At 34.7% G+C, this 20,185-nt stretch overlaps 1 protein-coding gene across 1 annotated transcript in view; it reads right to left on the reverse strand.

The window, feature by feature from the left end:
- LOC108915350 (dachshund homolog 1-like) overlaps positions 1-20,185 on the reverse strand; it is an 89,640-nt gene that overhangs the window by 39,193 nt on the left and 30,262 nt on the right. The gene's annotated exons all lie outside the window — the stretch shown is intronic.

The raw sequence follows: 20,185 nt of genomic DNA on the forward strand, positions 1-20,185 counted from the left end.
TATTTGAATTCAGCGACCCAAAAAACCCCGGGCGCCGAGTATCTCTCCTTCCCCGTGTGATTTGTGGGAGAGTCCCACGGAGATGACGTTCATCGGCATTCCTGAGCTCCAAGTGTTGAACATCATAATCGTGATCAGCGACCTCGAAAACCCCCGAATACCCGATTTGGGCCAGTTCTGACTCTTATTTACAAAGTTTTGAAATCTTCCAAAAGGCGTCTCAAAAAATGCAGCTTTTGAATGCATTTTTGGCTGCAGCAATGCAATTTCCGGTTTGTCAGAAACACAAGTAGCCACATTTTTTACAAAACATTTTTGGAAACGATTTCTCCATAGTTTTAACAAATTTGAGTGATAATGATGCAAGCAATTTTTATTTTCGCATAGCAACTGACAAGTAAGTATCACAACTACACAACCTTCAAAACTTAGTTTTGGTTTATAAAAAATAAATAAATTCTGTGCACACTGCCTAAATTGTGGTTTTCTTTGAATCCATTCAATATACACGAGTCTCTCAAATTCTTCAAATTTACAAATAGTATGGCTTCCGAAGTAAACAACATTGCTGTGTGTTTCATTTACTTAAGTATACGCCGCTGATTCCAGCCACGGCGAGGGTCCCCATCCAACTGGAATTCTCGGGAATGTCGATTGCAAGAAATTAATATTAAATCCCTACCCCGGGGTGATTAATATTTCCGTAGGCACCGCTAATTATTATTTAATAACTCCTATCTGCGACTCCCATTGATTGACTACTAATTGCCGGGAGAGGTAATTAAAATTTGATTAGTAAGTTGGGATTCCTCCAAAAGTCCAAAAGAAAGAGAGTAGAAGCTTTATAACAACACTGTTTCGCTGTAATTTTTGAAAAAATGTATGAGATTTCTGTATTTATTTAATTTTAATTGACCAAATGCGATGGAACTTTTATTCGACGAACAAAGAACAAAAATAAATACATAAAAAAAACAAATACCAAATAGTCAAAATAATTAAATGAAACCGCTAGATATGTAGTACGGAATAACAACACATAAAAAATAAATTCTGCTTTCTCCATTCAGCTTTCCGATAATTACACAGACCCACGAAAAAAAGTAACGGATCTGGTATTCAGACCCATATATTTCTATGTATTTTTTCCGCTGAATCCGAATCTGTCTTCAGATTTGGCCCAACGGGTCTGAGTTTTCGGAAACATTAAAAAAACAGATCAAAATTTACAAAAAACGTCATTTACGATCGACGAAAGTTATAAAAAGTCAAATTATTCTACCAGCTTACTAGACGTATGATTTTTCATTCGTTTAATTCCAATTTATCATCATAGAGTCAGACAAGCTGGTCCAACTTCATTCAAAAACAGAAAATAGATCAAAAACGCCATTTTCATGGCATAATTCGTGTTGCAGAGTTCTGGATCCATCTTTTTATCCACCTATCCATTTATAAATCCACCTGTACCACCTATAAAAACCAACCCATCCACCCATCTATCCATCTACTTTTTGTGCTGAGAGATGAGATACCAGCCTAAAAGATTGAGAATGCAATAAAACTTGTAGAATACTCTACTTTTTAAACAAAAGAAAACGATATCTACAAAGCGTTATTATTTTTGTTGCTATAACGTGTTTTCTTTTCTTCAAAGGATCTATGCAAAGGGTTACGCTTTCGTTTAGCCGCTCTATTTTTCGTTTCTCTTTTTAACAACCAACAAATTTTCGCCCTATATATATATAAAGGGCGAAAATTTCCGAATATTTCTGAGGCGAAATTGAAAGAAGGTGTATTTGATGGACCTCAGATTTGGACATTGTTCAAGGATACAACATTCATCACTACAATGAGTAGAGTTGAGAATAGTGCTTGGAGTAGAATCAAAGTTGTAGCGACAAATTTTTTAGGAAACAACAGGAGTCCTAAATACGAAGAAATTGTATCAAAAATGATAAAAGACTTCCAAGACACTTGATGTTTGATGGACTACAAGTTGCAATTCCTTCATTCACATTTGGATTGGTTTCCTGAAAATCTTAGAGATAGTAGCGAAGAACAAGGCGAACGATCTCATCAGGATATGAAGGTTATAGAACAGCGATATCAAGGAATAAGGGATCGTCATCATATTCGGTCGATAGCCGCACGGTTTAAGGCGTCAGTCCTTTAATCGTGTGCAAATTTCTGCCCGGGTTCGATTCCCGCGGGCGGTAGACCGTAGATCAGCTATGCTTGTACGGAGGATTGACACCCTCCGTGCAGGTATGGTAGGAAGAATGTTGGCTTGGGTCAATGTGAGAGGTTGACACCGGTTGGCATTTGACCACCCCCCTAATTAATGAGGTTTTCTAGGTTTCCCTCATTCATGCACTGAATGGTGGTTAGGGCCTACCAACATAAGTCGTTCCTGGGCGCAAATGCGGCCTGCCTAATAATATTATGCCGCCTCCTCTCCCGCACAAGTCTCCGACTTATGGGCTAATTGTCGTAATTAGAATGAGGAGTAGAGATATTATTATTATTATATAACATGATGGCCAATTTTTGTTGGTTGTTAAAAAGAGAAACGAAAAATAGAGGGACTAAACGAAAGCGTAACGCTTTGCATAGATGGTTTGAAGAAAAGAGAACACGTGATAGCAACAAAAATAAGAATGATTTATAGATATCGTTTTCTTTTGTTTAGGAAGTAGAATATTCTACAAGTTTTACTGCATTCTCAATCTTCTAGGCTGTTATCTCAACTCTCAGCACAAAAAGTAAATGGATAGATGGGTGGATGGGTGAGATTTATAGGTGGTACAGGTGGATGGATAGATATGCGTATTCAAGCATGAACGACTGGATAGAAAGATGTATGAACTCATAAAAGGGTGGATGGATAAAAATATGCTGCAACACGAATTATGCCATGAAAATGGCGTTTTTAAGAAGCATTTTGATCTATTTTCTGTTTTTGAATGAAATTGGACCAGCTTGTCTGACTCTATGATAATAAATTGGAATTAAACGAGTGAAAAATCATACGTCTAGTGAGCTGGTAGAATAATCTTATTTTTTATAACTTTCGTCGATAATAAATGACGTTTTTTGTGAATTTTGACCTGTTTTTTAATTTTTCCGAAAACTCAGATCCGTTGGGCCAAATCTGAAGGCAGATTCGGATTCAGCGAAAAAAAAATACATGGAAATACATGAGTCTGAACACCAGATCCGATACTTTTTTTGTGGAGCTGTGATCGAAATCGTTTATAAAATTTGTGCTCCACCTTATTCGTGTGATAGTTTGTTTCTCAGTGATGTGGTGACAGTTTCTCTTACGCGAGGGGAAACTCTATCGAAAAATAATCTTATTTGCGCTCCGAACTACTACATCGGAGTCGAACTGTTTGTTATACGTCGAATCAAAGTCGATTTACAACTCGACGAACATTTATCATAGCCGGTTGCGTCGATACGTATAAGAAACTGCCACCTATCCGCCCCAGAACACGGCGATGCAAGTCAGGAACCGTCTATATTCAATCAATCACATTTTCTATGAAATTGAAAATTTCATACGTGATGAAGCACTCTCCTTTGAATATTTCTCTTTATTGCGTTCGGCCCCATTGTCGGGAAAACGATTCCACGTTGCTTTATCGGAGGCACAATAAGAAAATCGTTTGCAATGTCATTTGCCTAAGCAGTTTCACCCCTGTTTTGAACTCTTGCGGCACCAACATCTCACATTTTTCATAAAACTAACAGTAAGCAACACGTTATCCTGTATCAGTACGCGACAGTATACATCAAACTAAATAAAGAAACTTTACATGACAGGGATCCTGAATCCAATTATTTTCGAGAAGAAAATCCTCCGTTCAACATAACTTTGTGCACAAAATATCATAAAGTGCAACGTTTGGCATATGAATTTATGTTTAGTAGAATAAATAATGTTTAAACAACTTGTTTTGTTAATGAAACAAATTCAATAAAGTTGATACCACACAATATGACAACAACGCAATGGAAAAATCTTAGGTGGATTGTTCGGATGATTGAAATCCACTACTAAGGTCAATAAATCTTGACATTTTTTATGTACCTACAATATTGTACTTTTCTGCGGTGGGTCGTTTGATCACAAGCTAATATTTTCTGAAATACAACATGTTAAGTTCACAACTTTTTGTTCATTTATGCATAAGGCTTAAGCTATCTTATGCTGAAGTAATGGCAGTGTAATTTCCGGCACGCTGTCTACATATCAACATTTCTCCACTCTACAAGCAAGCTATCAAATGCAGGCGTCGATTTTAAATTTTCTTTGTTTCCTTCGAGACCCGTAACTGTTACAACAATGGAAATATAAATGCAAAGCGACTTTGGTCTGTCGATGATGGACGATCCTATGGTGGAATTTACATATTCCGACGAAAATCGTCCTCTCGAAAGCGAGCGGAGGGCAAAGTCAGCGAGTTTTTGAGTGGATTCGGTTTACTTTATAACACATCGATGATGCCCGGGATGGGGAAAGTGAAGAGAATTTGTAATGGGGTAGGGGCGTTAAAAAGGATAATTCTCAGTGTCGTTTTCAGAGTAGGACCTGATTCGCATTCGTAAGCTTTGGGTCGCGGTTGTTCAGAAAACTTGAAGGGACAATGTTCTTCTAAAAGTATTAATTATTGTATTTACAAAGTGTTGACCAAATCCTTTCATAATTAGAACCAAAGGACACAACTTTTTAGGAAACTAAAGCCCTGATAGTCTACATCAAAAAGAAAATTCTATCACAAATCCAAAGAAGCTACAATGTCCTGTGGGTGAAGAAGTGGATGATTTATTTAAAAAAACAATATAATTGTTATTATATTATCATAACCCCTTTTCCTAATAATTTCAAGTTTGATCCGGAATTTCATTAATAATAACACAGACCCACAAAAAAAAAGTTGAAAACACCAGTTTAATATTATTGTATTAGATAGTTCTTGATAATGTATTAAAGAAATAAAAAATACGCGTTATGTTTTATTTTTTTGCATCAAAACGGCGCCCCATACGAAGAAAAGGTAAGATAGATTTTTTGTCACAAATTGAACGACGAATTAAAAAATGAATGAATTTTTAATTTGTAATATCTCAGGGAGTCCATTTTTTTATTTAAAAAAATTTTGATTATTACCCGTACGCGCGCCAATGATGAACATAAAATTCTTAATTGCGTGTCAAAAAATGCGCAATAACTACCTCTTAAAACCCACCAAATTTCATTTGCACATCTCGATCGGTTTCAGAGCAATAAATTAAATCGTCAGTTTTTAAGAAAAACTTTGACACCCCGTATCTCGGAAAACGAATCATTTGCGGACATACGTTTATAAGCAAACTGCCAATCACCCCCTGAAATTTGTCGTACTTATTTACTAACACCCTGTATATTTGGTGAGTGCATCTCTCTCCGTTTCGAAAATTCAATACCCATGTATGATTTCAGCCACGAAAATTGAATAATTTCTAATGCTTTGAATTTTCACCACCAAGGACCCCAGTGACAACATTTTTAATAGTAAGGCGATGTTTCGCAGTGTATTAGCTATGTCCTGTCCAAATTAATATAAGCAAGAAAATAATAAACTGTGCCACCCTGTATTTCAAAAATGTGAAACTTTCTTCTTGCTTTTGAGCACACCTGCAGAATTTTCTGAGAAGAAAATACTAAAAGCAACCCACACTGAACAGAATTTATCCGGAGAGTATAATTTGACACTAAAATACCTCTTATTTGTGCTGTCATGGATTTTTCGCGAACTTCATCCGAATAATACAATTAGCATTCAGCGTTCGGATGCTTGGGGATCAAATGACACGCCGTAGTCGCATCGGAAAGTATCCCAGAGGAGCCGGTGGAATTTGTAACTGTCGAAGCATAATTATCAGTAATTAGAGGAATCATATTTTAGAAACAAAAAGCTGGAGGTCGTTAGTGTCAGACGATTCCCATGGCTCAAACACGATACTTAATGCATCCATCTTGGCGGGGAGTTTTTAACAAATTCATTACCAAAAAGGAAAAAGCACGGCGAATACGAAACCGATGAAATATTATCTGTTAATGGACGCGTTATATTTTATTTTTAATTAATCTGAATAATGGTACACCTAGGAGTAGCGTTGTATCAAAGGCGACTTGCTTACTCCTATTTCAATTAAAGAGTACGAATTTGACGACAGGAATTAATCCAATTTAACCGCCTATTAAAATCGACCAGTGGCGGTACAGGAACTAGACAAAATTAAAAAAAATCAAATGAAAGACATTTTTAGAGAGACAGTTCATCTTTTACTTATCAATATTTAATTAATGTATATTTGCAGGAGGTGGACATTTCCAACATCTGATATAATTTATTTTTTGTGCGTTGAGGGTAATTTTCTTTTACCATTCCAAAATGTATGTAGATTACTGTAATTTCATAATTTCAACGTTTAAAAGTTATTATCTTAAATAAATTATTGTTCAAATAAATCTATTTTTTTCTCGTAAGTGGTCCAATAAGATGCAAATGAATGAATTTTATTTTTTTATGCGAAAACCGTACGCCAAACGAAAAAAATTCAAGACGCCACATTTGCTCAGCAAGAAATGAGGATTTTAAAAATAATTTTTACTTTAAGAAAAAGTAGTGGCGTAACATATTTCTCTCCAAAAATATTCAATAGAAAACCTGTAGAGACGCCACTGGCAAAAATAATAAAATTATTTGTACATCAGAAAATGCATCTCGATGAATAGAAGGCGTGTACCAAATTTGAAAAAATATCTAGGGTAATACCAAAGTTATCATAAAAAAATTTAAGACTTTTAGGACATATGTTCATATGAAGTTTTTTTTCTTAAAATGGACCCAAGAATAACCTCCTTAAATATTAGCACGTTATTAAGAAACACCCTGTATATTATATACTTTGTTTCTAATCAAGTGGAAATACACTTGTTTTCACTCATAAGTTGTACAATATTTTCAAAAGAATATTAAACACAGAGTCATATATAGTCTTTGATAATAAAATAGGGTAAATGTTTTTAATATTCTGGAAGCTAGTAATATTTCAGATTTGAAACTAATGACGAATGACGAAATATGAATTATTACAGACACTGAGTTCAGAATCAGAAAGGACAAAAACGCTTTAAAAAATTCCCGCATTGGTGATATCTAACGAATCATCTAATTCTCATCGCATTTTACCAGGTATTGTATGAAAGATTTTGGACATTACTAACCTAGATAATTTTTAGAGACTTCTTAAATTTAGACTTTTAAATAATCTCTTTAAATTTATCAACAAAAAATTGCTTTATACTGTAATTAAGGAGGTATATCGGGTTTACTCAAATGCACAGATGTACTTGAAATTTATATAGCGTATTACCCAGTGCTCCCTCTATGAGTAATATTTTTTTGAAATTTTTTTAAATCTAGATTTTGAGATATTATTGTTGAAAATTGTTCATTTTAACTTAGGTTTATATGGCGAAGATGGACAGTGCGGCTCTTTTTTTGCCCATAACTGAGAAAAAAATGTAGAAATTGTGAAACAAATTCCATAGATAGTATTATCTTATTTTTGATTTAAAACTAATGTAAGTTTAGAACATAGTACAGCTGTATTAATTAGAAACAGAAACCAATAATTGCATGTCTGTCTGACTTGAGGATTAATGTGGCAACGTCGCAATCAGCTGACAGTAAGGAGGGAATACATTTGAAAGACTTGATAAAAACGAAATTGATTTCAAACATGCACATTTTTCCTAAATCCCATGTACATTGTTATCAACAACAGATTATATTTTGTAATGTTTTTAAAAACTGGATTAATTAAAAAAGACTACGAAGCTGTGATATATTTATTGGAATAAAAATACAGTTGATAAATCCTTTTGATATATTTAATGGTTTATAAAAACATCGTAATCATTACCCAGCAATATTTAAGGCTACATATAAAGTTTTCTTTACTTATATATAATTAGTAATAGTTGAGATAAAAGCATTTGTACGGAATAACAAAGAAACAAACATTTCTCAGCAAACGTTATATCTAAAAAATTAGTTATAATTGTAAAACATTACTAAAATAGAGATCAAAAACACGAAACACGAACAGTGAGTAATAATGTCATTTCTATCACAGAACCTTCAAAATTGCATCCAACATTTTCTTTGACTTGGACGAGAGATGGGCGCGAGTGTAATTTCATTTCTTTAGAACTAAGTTAACATAATTCTCGTTGTTTTACCAGTTCACATGATTTACGGATTTTAAATAAAGGATACAAATCTTCGCGAGGGTAATGCGATATATTTGCTATATATAATAATTATATTGTACATAGTTTATACATTACATCTTTACCCGAACTTGACGCGCAATATCTCCGATGTCCGAGGTCTATAGGTTCGCAGTGTGTACAACTGCTAGTAAACTATTAGCGCTGTTGCCACATCTACATAGTCTTCATGCGTTCATTAAATATAATTTAAAACTACTTAAATATGATATTTTTATGTTGTTAATTAGTCAATATGTATGCTATATGCATATGAGTAGATTTATTTGCTATATAGATCATGTTTATCGCAAACAATTTCAAAAGAATTTAATTTTTTCAAATTGGCAGGGGGCTTTAGTCCTATAAGAAAAGCATAGGACTCCCCCTGCGCTCCTCACTTCCCTCGGACCCCGATATACCTCCTTCACTTGCATTTCTGTACACGTGAAAGAGTAAGTGCAGAAATGTCGCAACTTTTTCAAACTCATGAGAAACTAGCACTTTTCTGCACCATAAACTATTCCTTCGATTCTCGAGGAACGTATATTTCCTACGTTAACTAATCACCCTGTACAGTTCTCGACTATTAGATTTAGTCTTAGCGCTGTCGTACAATCTGAAACAAAAAGCCCATCAGTCCCGACCGCAAACAACACGTTTTTTCGCCGCTGTGCCGGTCGCACGGGAATACGAGCGTATTTACAGAGCGAGATTTTTAATAATCATCTTGATAAAATAATTTAACGCCCATCCATAATGAATTCGAACTTGTTCCAATTTATTACAATCGAGAATTCAATCGCAGCGGCCGCTACCGTTCATATTTTAGATTTCTATCTCTATTACTCCGTTTAAATTATGTCTATGACTAATCAAAATCCGCTGAAAGCCTCTCGAATCGACCAGAGGAGGATTCCGCATGGTTCGCATCTCGGGCGGACGAGAACGCGCGCGGTTCGTTGTTTCTTTCGGCTGTTTAACCCTTCTTTGATATAATCATTACCCCCTTCTTAGACTTGTTTCATTATTATTTAATTATTTTCATTTCTGCTCCAGACATGTTACACTAGGAGGGGGAACAAGATTGATAATTTACAGGTAGCATTTCGGGGTTATTAATATTGGATGTGCCCTCTTTAAGGAATTTTCCACACTCAAAGAACTGATTTATTGAAAATAATTTACAATATACTAAATAAATTATTTAAGATGCATGAGTAAAATTGTTATTAGTAGTATTAGCAAATACTTATGTCACAATATCACTGAGCGTGTGGTTCTACGAACTGAACGTTGTATTTGAGAAAAAGTTCTGCCTAATTGTAGTTATAAAGTTCTCTCTTTAAAAGAGTTTAGAGAGATGGCCATGGAGTCTCTCATTTCTATTGAGTTGGCTAAGGACTCTTAGTTTTGTGTCGGCCTCAGCATTGAAGTTGATGCCTAGTCGACTTGGTAGGACTTTTTATTAACAATAGTTTATTTAACACGCAGTATAACGATAAATAACAAGAACAGACTATATGGCCACCAAGTTCGCAACTTTAAATTTGGATGGTATACGTCACTCTATCCAGGTAATTGCCCCTGATTATGTAACTGCAAGAGACTAAAGTCGACGTTCAATCGCCTATTTAAAGACAATGTTTTGAAACCTAGGCGATCTTCTGAACGAAGTCGGCTCTCGAGAATCCGACGCTGCCCTCATACGTCGCGGTCGGCTGTAAATAGGAATGCTATTCGGAGTTTCTTCGTTTTCAATGGGGTTCATATCTGGGGAGTTAGCTGTCCAATCCAATCGTGTAATATCTTCCAGTACCTTTTGGACCGTTCTTGCGCGATGTGGCCTTGCGTTGTCGTCCATGAAGATGAAATTGTCACCTAATTCGGCGCGTAGGGGATAAATAATGGGCCTGATAACACTTTCAATATAAACTTAACTTGTCATATTCTGATTTATGGGAATTAACGGCGTACGGCGATTGAACATGATTCCTCCCCAAAAAATTACTGTCTCACCATTGTAGGGAACAACCTCACGAGGAAAATTTAATCTCTCTTGACGACCTGACTCTCCTGACGGCCTGACTCTCTCCAGACCCTTTGCCTATTGCCATCACTGACTAGTCCAATTCTGGTTTCATCTGTGAATAAGACCCATCGCCACTGCTGCAAAAGCCAATCACTACGTTCCCGTGTCCACTGATAGCGGGCAACTCGATGTCCCCAATTCTTGATACCTATGCACTATTCGAACAACAGAAGATCTAGGAATGTCTAACATCTCGGATATCTGATGTTTGGAATGTACAGCATCATGCAAAGCAATAATTTTTGCCCTATTAAAAGCAGATATCTCACATCCTGTCATTATAATGAAAGAAAAGTGTCAAAGTCGCTTTGCTAAATATGCAATAAAACGGACGAATATTAAAAAAAAAATTATATAACCAATCAGCAATATTTTATCTCGCAATTTATTCGATCTTGTTTGACAGCTAAATAACTCAATTTTGTTGCCTAGTAACGAAAACAAAATAAACATAGTTCAAATCTGTAATATACGGGGGGTCCAAGACTTTTACTATGATATTTGAAACTAGTGATTATAGTGATGTAGATGAGTTTCACAATACTCCCAAGAAAAAGCTTTACTAATAATAACTGAAGAAGATATCGTTTTTAAATTCCTTACACTAGAAATTATGTAACTGTAATTTTTGACATGATCACCGTTAAATACTATTCGTACCTTGCTAGGTCTATCATAGAATGAAAATTAAATAAAAATGTTGTTGCCACGAGAAGAAAAAGAATGAAGCCGTTCTTAAATGAAGTGAACCAAGGTCTGATTTTAATATTTTTTAAATGTTTAAATTTTTGTTTTATTACCAAGCTACTTTAGTTGTACAATTTGAAAATGTCATCAAACAAATTTCAGCTGTTTTAAATAAAGTACGCATAATGGAAAATGATTTTTTCCACATTTATATTAAGTACCTACCATCATGAAAAATTTATATATTGACAAAAATCAACCAAAATGTTCTTGTGCACCTAAGTGAATCTACAAATTTTATCAATTAAATTAAAGAGTTTTCAAAGTAATTTACTATATCTTCAAAATATTAAGCAATCGTTAATAAAAAACTATAACTATAACTGTAACATATTTACAAAATAAGGAAAAATACAACATTGTAATAATAAATAATACGACACTGCTTATAAAATGTGGAATTTTTCTAATTATTCACATGGCCTTTAAAGCACATACAAAGTTTTTAAATTGACTAAATTGATTTTAAAACTGATATCAAAATATTATTTTACTGACTACCCATCGATATTTGATTTGATGAAATAATTGTACCTTCATTCTGGTACCTACTCTACACTATGTTTACCCGGGCAGGGTGTCGATTTTCCCAAGCAGTCATCATTATTAGGTGATTTCAAACGTCAGTTTTTGACATCTGAAAACTGCATAAGTGAATGTACACAGAGGGGAACACGTAAAACAAACAGGACTAATTCACAGCCCTGGTGTTACATGAAGGCAATTTTTCCGCGCTAGAAACATCAAAAATATACGCTTCCCACATATTCGAATAAGTGTAAGTTAATAATATAATAATAATATATTATAAATTAGCACTTTTCTGCATTTGCAACATAATATTTCTTGGTACAATACGAAATCTGGACCAAATTTGAATTTTCATCTTTTTCTACCTACTTCCGAGAACAGTTACACCATGTATATCCCTACTAAACGGCTATACAAAGCTTTCAGGCACCGCTCCCAGCATCCCAGCTCACCACTGCCGCTACTGCACCAACAACCAAATTATTTAATCGTAAATATCCACCGTTGCCTCAAAATTAATTCCCGAGCGGAGGATTTAATTAAATGCAAATATCGGGGCCCATATTTGCAGGCGGAGGAGGCCCAGAATAGACCCGTATCTTATCGCTTCTGTGTTATTGGTAATTTTTGCGCTCTCCATATTTCACGCCGTCGCAAACGAGAAGGTGATGACACCGACTTGGTGACATCAGGCCGGAGCCCGATGGGGACTGTCAGAGATGTCACCGGCATGATTAATCGCCTCATTTTAATAATAACCCGACTGTAATGCAGTAGCTACAATATCACCTTTATTACGGGGAAGACGGCCGCCGACCGCCTCCCCTTCCCCCACCTCCCGCTCCACCCGTCGCGCTGTTTGCCGAAAGACACGTGGATTAGGGCACAGTTTGTATTATTAATTAACTAGGATTCATCACGGAAAAACAGCGCCTAGGGGGCCTTCCTATAAACTCGTTAAGGAAAACGCTCGCTTTTTTACATCCCGTAAATATCCAGTAGCAGCCTCACTTAACTGAAACAGTCGTAGACTTAAATGTAGTAATAATCTTATCTTATTTTCAGTTTATTTCGCGCGCAACCACGAACAATGAACGGAGCGTGTAGAGAAGAACAGCATCAGCCATTACTGTGCATGCATTGCTCAAGATGTGAATGGGTATTGTTATGGATAAAATGAACAGTTTTTTAACCGAATGACGTTCTAAAATGCCACATTAAAATTATACTCATAATTTGAATTAATTTCGTAATTATTGTAAGTTTCCCACGTAATCCACAGAAAACTTTTATTTTTTTTATTATTAGCATTGAAGCTTTGATAAACCTACTTACAAACACGATTTTATTAGAAAAACGATTATAATTTTTCCTTTCCCTCACTAGTTTACTTGAATATTTCCTTTTTTACTAAATTATATTTTTATCTATTACAGACAATTATTTTTTTTACAGAAATAAATAAAAAAGAAATAAATAAAAATAATTATTTAATAGTGATAATTAAAGTTCCTTTTTCAAATAATGAACTAAAGTAAGTATACCAATTAAATATGCTTTACAAGACATAAATATTTAATTGTACATTGCAAATCTTTTAATTTATTTTAGCTACTTAAGTTATTTATTAGAAATATGTAAATATATTATTAACTTTCTCCTTTTTTTAAATTATATTTTAGAGTTATTGAAATTGTTAAATAATGCAATCATTTAAAGAAACATCCTGTATTCTTGCTGTCCTATTATGACCCTTGACAAAAACATCACATAGAAAACAACTGCTACAAAGAAATCTTCTTTTTCTACATTTTATTTGGGATCGTTTCATCAGGCAGCGTTGCTTCTAGTATACAATTATAAAAATATTTTTTTAGAAATAAAAACAATTATGACATATCTAATTCTGTCTAAGAGCTTTTAACACTATCGTTTCAAAATTCATCCTTTTTTCTCTTCCTGATGACCACAAAGAAATCTTTAAATCGCCAGATACATATTAATGATTTAATTGGCTAAATAAATTTTAGTTCTCCCTATTAAATCCTTTTCTTAGTAAAATATAAAATATCAGAACATATTTGAAAGCCATACATTTCTAAGGAAACAAAATTATATTAAAGTAACTCAATTTAAAAGATTGATTTTCATCCATTCATTTCTGAAATGTTGCCAAAGACATAAATGCAAAACAGACTTTTGCTCTATATCTCATACAGTCATACACTAATGAATACCGACGCTGATATACATATGTATAGAATTTGGGACATATTGTATCTACCTTCGTTAACATTTTTTTTATTCGAGAAGGTAATAACCCATGAATAAACAGATAACAAAATTAATTCTAATAATACTACTAATTAATAATAAATAAAACAACTGTTTATTATTCATAGACGTTTCGCTCTTGATTATGAGCTTTCTCAATATTTTATTTTTTCATATTTAATTTATGGAAATTTTTTAACATCAATGCAAACAACAAAAAATATTTTATATTGAAGATTAATTATTTACCTTTATTTTAGCGTTTAAATTTTAATTCCTTGATTACGATTACCTAATTGGCGTGATTTGCTCTTGTTGCTTAATAACATTATTAGAATTAATTTTGTTATCCGTTTTTGATGTTTATTATGGAATAATTGCCATGCCATGCCATAAATGCCATGGGGCATACTTTGTAATAATAAATGCAAGTAGAAATCGAAGCTTTTACCTATACAAGCAGCATGTTTTTAATGTTATTTTAATAATGGGCATGCATTATCCTTGTAGAAGAGGACTTTTACATATGACAGGTTATGTTGTTATTATTAAAATTCCTGACAGCAAGACATACAAAGAAGATTTTAATTTCAGATGTATTTCCTATTAGATTATATCCAAAACTCTCCGTTTTCCTAAGTGTACTAAAAATTGTAGATATTTTATTAGATATACTAATGGAAGTGTACCAATCAAGTGGCTGCTATTAATAAAATAAGAGAGCCTTCCAAGAGAAATACAGGTATATTTAAAATTGTTATCTTTGAAGGACTATACGGATTACTGTTTCAGACCATTGTGTGATGATTTTAGCTGATTCTGGGGCAGACATTACTTCCATCAAAAGACTTGGTGGTTGGAAATGTACCTACATTGAAGACTTGAGTCACGTTTCAAATTTAATGTCGGGAGTGGTTGAAGTTTATGATTCAGCTGCTCCGTCAGCATTGATATTTGATGATCTAAAATTCTTGCACCACAACTGGAGCTTCAGAACAAAATGTGGTCTTAAGAGATTATTTTGCCTCCATGTCCGGAATAAACTTGATTTGCTATAATTTTAGGAAGTACAATTTTCAAACAAAGAAAATAATGGTAGTTTATTAGTTTGAGTTCCATTAAAATAAATAAGTTTTCAAAAATAAGTTGACATACTTTTGAAGCACTGTAATTTTTCATATAGCGTACGTTTGACACTTAGGACATATAACTAAAATGTCAAAATTTTGGCAGTTTTCGAAGAAAATATTTCTTATTGGTTTGAAATCATAGAAACATTGACTGTACTATGATACGGGAATTGTATTAGCCAGCTAAAGACATACCGAGGAAGCGTCACAGCGAGGGAAGAAAATATTTGCTTATTAAAGACGAAAGCGACACCCGGCCGACTAGATCCAGTGATTGATTCCCCAGCCAACTCCGTGAATGAGAAAATAAAGCGTGCAAGGAAATATTTTACGCGGATGTTGCCGACATCATAAAAAGTCCCCCGCCCTAATCCTGACAGATCCTTTTAACGTAGCGAAAACTAAACTTAGTTAGTCATTTGTCAGGCCGGGGTCCCAGCTGGAAGCTACAAGAGGAGGCATTTTAATTCAGTTATTGAACATATTTTTTGGCTGCAGAAAGACATTTTAAAAATCATCAGCGGCTCCGGGTCCCCCATCGCGGACGCAGAACGACTTGAACCAGAAAACAAATTGCCGTGGGGCGGGGAAGAAACAAATATTACGGCCATAAAAAGGTTTTTATTATTAACCCAGCGAGCGGGAGTATTAGATGAAAGGATGGGGTGACACTTGGTGCACTGAATTTTCGTAAGTACCTGAAAGAATGCTTCAACTAGTGAGTTAAGCAAATATGCAGGCAAGAGTAGTTAGTACAGTTTGACGTCGCGAGAGAAGTTAGTAGCTTGTCACACTATTAGTTAGTCACTAATTGTAAGACATTTAAAAATTGAGTATATTAATGCCCAAATGCATAGGAAATTACAGACACACGCACCTAAACATAAAAAATTTGTTATATAATAAAAGGAAATACCCAGTACGGCAGCTGTAAGAGTCGATTCCTTTTATACATCTCCCTATCGTTATTAAAGTCACCGGTTACTGACAACTAAGAAGTTGCTAAGTCACGGAATAGTAAACGTTGTCTTTCTTATATGAACGTAGATCCGATCGTTTTTGTTTAGAAGTTACAAGTACTCTAAAAAATATNATCGTTATTAAAGTCACCGGTTACTGACAACTAAGAAGTTGCTAAGTCACGGAATAGTAAACGTTGACTTTCTTATATGAATGTAGGTCCCATTCGTTTTTGTTTAGAAGTTACTCTAAAAAATATAATTTCATATTTCAATCAAAGTATCCTGACAAATAAAAATAATGGTCGCTATAACAATAACACAGAACCACAAAAAAAATGAGTGGAGGGTTCCTTGAACCAGACCAAGTGGATTATATGTATTTTGGATCGCTGAAACCGAATCCGAAACCTATTTTGCCCCATCATGTCGGCTTTTTTTTCTAACCTCAAAAAACAGCTTGAAACTGTGAAACCCAACAATATCAACCCTTAAACCGTATAACCCTATAATTTCATAACTCAATAACCTTGAGATCGATAACTTAAAAACTCTAAAACCCATAACCTGAAAATCTATAACCTCAAAACTCATAAATCTCAAATCCCAATAAACTGCAAACACAAAATGAGCAAAAAAAAACAAAAAACTTACACGCAAAACTGAAACCTCAATATCGGAGAGTTTTAACTTTATAATTCTATACATCCATCATTTCATAACCATAAACCCCATAAACCCCATATCTCTGAAGTCCCATAAAACTATAACCCCAACAGCCTATAACCCCAGTAATCCAAAACCTCATAACCCTATAACCCAAAACCCCGTAACCCTACAACCCTCAAATACGACAAAAAATACTTTGAGGTGGATAGTTAAAACTTCACGACACCACATCTCTATAACTCCATCACCTTTAAACTTGTAACCATATAACCTCATGACCCTACAATCCTAAAATACAATAGTAAATGTACTTGCACCTAAGACTTGAGTTCTCAGTGACAGTTTTGCCGTGTGCCGGCATCCACACGGTGACGGTGGGCAACAAAGTTGTTCCGCTATCCGGCAGAGTTGTCACGGTTATGGGGCTATAAGGTTATGAAATTTCTGGGTTATAGGATTATAGAATTTTGGGGTATGTGATTATGGAATTTTGTGATTATGGAGTTTTCAGGTATTAGGTTGTACGGAGGTATGGATCGTGACATGCAATTTTCTTATGTTACACTTCAGGGTTATGGAGTTTATGGATTATGAGGTTATGAAGTGATGGTGGTGGAGAATTATGAAGTTAAAACTCTCCGAGATTGAGGTTTGAGTTCAGTGTTTGCAGTTTATTGGGATTTGAGATTTATGAGTTTTTAAGTTATAGATTTTCTGGTTATGGGTTTTAGGTTATCGATCTCAAAGTTATCAAGTTATGGAAGTATAGGGTTAGGGTTATATGGTTTAAGGGTTGATATTGTTGGGTTTCATAGTTTCAAGCTCTTTGTTGAGGTTAGAAAAAGACGCTGACGTGATGGGGCAAAGCAGGTATCGAATTCAAAAGACATTTAATCCACTTGGTCTGGTTCAAAGAACACTCCACTCTTTTTTTTTGTGGTCCTGTGTTATTATTATTTATGTTTACAGTTTAAACATTCTAACCTTTATTAACCAAATTAACAAATCTTTAGACTATAAAACTTGTTCAAAATATCCACCCTCAAATGCAAGCCTCATATTAGCGAACTAAAGATTCACTGGACGGATGAGATTTGGATCATTTCTTATCTGGTTAGCTGCATCCTGAAATATTTCAAGTAACTGCTGACGGGTACTGATTTCAACAGGATACAAAAGCTGCTCCATATGCCCCCATAAATAAAAGTCCAATGGATTTAGATCTGGGGGACGTGGTGGCCATGCTATTGAACCTTGTTGACCTATCCATTTATTCGGGAAATAATCATTTAACCAAGCAGTTGCTTGTCTCCCTCTATGTGGTGGTGCACCATCGTGCTGATACCATATATTTTGAGAAATATTAAGCCCTACGTCATTGATGAAATCAAAAAGGTTGTTTTCCAAGAAAGTCCTGTACAGATCTGCATTTAAACGATCATTTAAAATATAAGTAGTAAATTATTGTTGAAAATGCTACTCCAAACGTTGACACTGAAACGTTGCTGAAATCGCCTTGATCTAATTTCAAGCGGATTTTGTAATATCCTGATATGTTCATTATGATTATTATTTATACCGTCCCTAGCAAAACACGCTTCATCAGACCACATGCCAAGCGAAAGTAACCAGAGACAAAATTTTAATTGCTGAGAGCGTCTCCATATTTTGGCGATGAAACGGATGTAATATTTCTCTGTTCGATACACTACATGCCATACAAATTTGGTTGGTAAGGAATGAAGATTACTTGCATTTGCCGAACATTAATTGAATAGTTGTCAATGACAGCATGTATGATATCTTCTTAATTTTGTACATTCACTTCAGTAGGACGAATGGCTTTTTTGGAACAGGTTATCTTCTTCTCGAAATCTATGAAATGATGCACTAAAGCCTGTGTGGGTGTCATCGTCGGTATTCTCGGGCTGCTTGTCTGGCATTCCCATTGGAATGAATACCCATACACAAAGACAATATCTGCATACTCTTCAGTTGTAAATAAATGCATTTTTTATTTAGCACTTTAACGCCAAGTGTCAAATGGATAAACAAAATAACACAAATAATAATTATTGTTAAAGCAACAATTATATTTATTTATCATGCTACTTTTAAAGATTATATTATATTTTTAAATACTTGTAGAACACCCTGTATAGTAAGCCAAAAAACACATTTTTAGACCGTTTCACAGTGGGAAATAACAAAATTCTCGCCACTCGCCAATTTTCATCGTCTCGTCGTGATTTTTTTTTAATAATCTCGTGATAATCTGAATTTTCATATTCCGGTGAGGTTTTTTCGAAAAACCCTTTTTTTAATGCTTAGGGAGCGCCCCAACCTCAATGTCGAAACATTGGAAAAAAATTTTTTTTTACATGCCAAAAGTACGAAATAGATTCAATAGAACTCTAAGTAAAATGTTATACCCAAACCATGAATTTGAATCTAAAAAAGCTAACCTCAAAACCAACATTAATTAAGTTTAGACTCACTAAATTAAGGGTTAATAAAAAAAATGAAAAATATCTTTATTGTACAGAGATTTTTTTCTGCAACTGAACATCGAGTATTTAAAAATTTTTTCTTCGACATTGAGGTTGGGGCGCTCCCTAAGCATTAAAAAAAGGGTTTTTCTAAAAAACCTCACCGGAATATGAAAATTCAGATTACCACGAGATTATTAAAAAAAAATCACGACAAGACGATGAAAATTGGCGAGCGGCGAGAATTTTGTCCAATATTTCCCACTGTACGTCTGTGCAAAACGTAGTTAACTTCCCATTTAGACTCACCCCGGCCTTACAAATCCGTCATCTTCTCGAAATGCTTACAAGCCATCAAAAGTTGTCGCACTCTGAGCACCCCGCGATATTAAGAAACCGAAAAGTCATAAGCCGTAGATGACAAATGGCCCTCGCCGCCTCCCGGGGCGCGGGGGGCTGGGGACGATTTGAATAAAAAATAACACTCGCGAAAGTTAATAATGGGAACGTGAACGGAAATCTGATTTCACGCCCGAGCTTTTATTTTAAAGGTGGGCGATTAGTTTTTGACGGCGACGACTCGAAATTGGGTTTTAGTACGGAAACGGAAACGTAATTTGTCCCTCAGATTTGCATCTCTTTTGCGCGCCGAAGGGGAGAGGACTCTTCAGAAAATAATTACGAAGCATCTTCTGCATCATGTAGAGACAGATCTTGTTCGTAAATTAAGGAATATATTCCCATCCACGAGTGAAAAAATATCCTTTTCGAAAACTGTCACGAAATGTTAACATTTTAATCCTCTACGGATAGAAAAAGCTTTTTCCTTCTAGAACAAAAAAAAAATTGCAATTTCCTCAAATAATTGTGTGACAGCTAATAATAGAATATACAGGATGTTCCACCTAAGCCGAATTCTTCTGTAACTCTGCAACTGTAAAATTTATAAAAAATGGTTTTAATAA

The sequence above is a fragment of the Anoplophora glabripennis genome, unplaced genomic scaffold, assembly GCF_000390285.2.
Source record: "Anoplophora glabripennis isolate ALB-LARVAE unplaced genomic scaffold, Agla_2.0 scaffold981, whole genome shotgun sequence".
NCBI lineage: Eukaryota > Metazoa > Arthropoda > Insecta > Coleoptera > Cerambycidae > Anoplophora > Anoplophora glabripennis.